Genomic DNA, 3,267 nt, shown 5'->3' with positions numbered 1-3,267 from the left:
CCCTCCACCCCACCCTCCACCCCCACTTCCTCACCCCCGTCATCCCTAAGCGTGGACATCACTTCTTGCATCACTCCCATAACTCCCCGTGGCCTGACTCAGAAAAGGCTCTAATAGCGCAACCTTCCCCCCTCCGTGAAGCTCCACGGAGCCATAAAGCAGCCCTGAGGTCTAGTTGGCAGCCAGATGGTTGCAGCCGAGCTTTCATTCTGCTAATGGGTAGGGGGGGCCAGAGCAGTTAATGAAAATCAGACCCCTGAAATGAAATGACCAATGTCCCAAGGTAATGAGGCCCATGCATCGGCAGCGAGCTTTTACAAGCATTAAGGTAATCCTAGATGGCAGGATTATGTAAGAAAACATCTGATGATGACTGTTCATTAGATTGCTGATTATTATACGGCATGTTCGGCTAACAAACCCACTCCCGTGGACTCGGGGCACTGTCTGCGATATTTAGATTGACTGGCTCTGCTAATAAGTGCTTCACCCATGCAAGGCTGCACGCCAAATGCCATCAATGAGTGTCTGCCCACGCAGCATTGCAACCTACAAATTACAGCCCCTGTCACAGCCGCAGACGGCAACAATATCACAGCAACATTACACACAAAAGCACGCAGGGCTAATCATTGTGCATTACATTCACAGATCAGAACTGTGACCCCCCCACTCCCCACCCCTCCATACACACATACACACACCTTTCAGCCAACAATCACAATTAGGGTTCAATCTGTTCAGAGCTCGCCATTATTTACTGCAATTTCTCCTGCATTAGCCGACTCGGTCAGCTGCAGGGAGCGTGAGGGGCTTAGCTCGGAACTGAGTGAAAATATCAGACTTTGTGGTAGAAAATAATATATACCTGATTCAGCACAGTTAGCAACAGCACTTTTCACTATCTGATGCAATCAGGTCCCTGGCTGATTATTCTTTCTTGCCGTTTTCCGCTGCTCTTTCTTGAATTTTTGTAGGACTGGAACTTTTTTGAGAGCAACAGAATAATGCACAAAAGCTACTATAACAACAAAAAAACAGCAAATATTTAACAACAACACCAAAATAATTAAAGCCCTTGCATTCCTTGAAGGAACGCATGCCACCCACCGCCTTTCATGCCAGATTTTCAAACAAAGATCATCTTATGTTCAGGAAATGACAAAGTGCTTGCTGTTTTGGCCAAACATTAAAAATAACATCATGCCCTTCATCTGCTAGCACTTGAAGTACGTATTGTGAATGACTCACAGCTACTGTCACAGAAAATCTCAGCTTAATATCTGTAAAAATCACTGAATTGTGGCCATTTTTGTGTCAGCTAAGTTCACTTAGTTGTTTCAGCCATCTTGCTTTAATCACTTGTAGATTTACAGCTGCTCATGGTTTTCTGAATGTTGCATTCAAATCTATTCAGTGGTTCATGAAATATTTTGCTAACAGACAAACAAGGGATATTCAAACAGCTAATGCATGGCTTTAGTTAAAGTATAAAGGTTAATCAAATGTATGTGTAAACCCCATGATTGAGAGTTTTATTAAAGGTTGCTCTATGGTTCATGAGATATTTTCCTAACAACAGACAGAGGTGACTCCAGGAATTATTGTCAGTGATTACCTTCTGAAATGTTCCTTAAAAACCCAGCCACTGATTCATTAAAAATCCAACACAATTTTTAACACATACAGTATCTGTAATATTAAAAATGCATACTATGAGGGCTTGCTATTCTAAAAACAAAAAACAAAAAGATTGTTTCATTATGAACTCATTATTAAAAAATGTTTTTGTGTTTAATATGAATCTGGAAGGCCTGAGAGAATCCAGTACTTGTTCTTTGTTTTTGTCTTTTTGTTTTACCTTCATCAACTAATTCCCGGTCATTTCTTGGCTATGACCCAGATTCCGACGAAATATGAGATTTCCTCCTCATCAGCTCATTGCCTGTGTTGTATAAATAGTTCGTGGGAGTTTGTTGCATGGTACTGTCTTCCTTCCTCTGCCCTTGTTGTGCACCTCCCGCTCGCAGAGCCCATTTAATTGCACATCCCTCATTACCATGTATTGGCAAAGAGATCCCTTCAGAGCCTTCGCAATAGAGATTTTTCTTCTTCTTCAAAGCTTTCTGTACACATCCATTTTCTGCTGCTCTTAGGGGAGACGACTATATCAAGCTCCACCTGACTTCTGACCTCAGATAATGAATTTCACCAGCCTCAACTACAAGTCACAGAGTTGGAACATTCCTCTTAACTGCCCATTTTTTTTGTGTTGTTGTTTCTTTTTCCTTTCATAACAAAATGTGTGGAAGCAGCATGAAGGAGTCCCAGCAGTGGGAAAAGGGTGAACATGACCCCCCCACACACTCCTCCCCCAAACATAAAAGACGGACTGGCATCTGTTAACCCCCTCTCCTGATTATTGCCTCCATCGACGGCTAAAGGCTGAAGCAGCGGCTGCCCAGTCATGCGGGGCCATGCCAATAGATTCAGCAGACTATGCTAATGAGCCTGAAAGGATTCCCAAGCTCAGCGCTGTCACTTTGATGACTCCAGAATTAACACCGTGCGAGAAATTCTTCACACCTGCTGCAATAACACTCAAGATGGGGAGGGGGAAAAGGAGGGGATGTCTTCAGTAATACAGGTACAAGAAAATTAATGTAACCCCTCTTGTCAAATGTAATTAGAACCATAGTGGCGCCGATATGGTGCAGTGAGTATTTTGAAAGGGTGAAGCAGGAAATTATTGCTGCAGGGAGAAACTCCATTTTGCTCAGATAACGGTGTTCAATTTGCCGTCACCGAGGCATATGTTAGGATGTGGTTATTTGTTCATAAGTATAATAGCAGAACTGGGGAATTGGAAAATTTCTGGAGAGTTTATTTTTGAAAGGGGCTGGTGCAGCTACGGCCTGGGAAATCAGCTTTCTGGGGAGTAGGGGGAGCACACAGCAGCACTCTCATTCAGACAGGCAGATTAGAAACTGAGCCTCAAGCAAACACCTGCTATGCAAAAACTGCAAGTGATATTGTAAGGAAATTCTTAAACCATAAGGAATTTTTTTGTTTTTCCAGTGTTTTACGTAAGAGATACGACAGGTTAAACAGGTTCACTTCCAGGCTTAGAGATAAAAGTCACAGCTTTAAAATAATGAGAATGAATTAGAGTTTGGGTGTGCACACTTTGCACTTTATGGAGATTTAAAAAGAAAAGTCTAAGTTCTGAAGTACTGCAATACATACTTCAATACTTCTTGAATTAAA

The sequence above is a fragment of the Kryptolebias marmoratus genome, linkage group LG13 (assembly GCF_001649575.2).
Source record: "Kryptolebias marmoratus isolate JLee-2015 linkage group LG13, ASM164957v2, whole genome shotgun sequence".
NCBI lineage: Eukaryota > Metazoa > Chordata > Actinopteri > Cyprinodontiformes > Rivulidae > Kryptolebias > Kryptolebias marmoratus.
The sequence above is the reverse complement of the archived record's forward strand: the minus strand, read 5'-3'. Positions refer to the sequence as shown.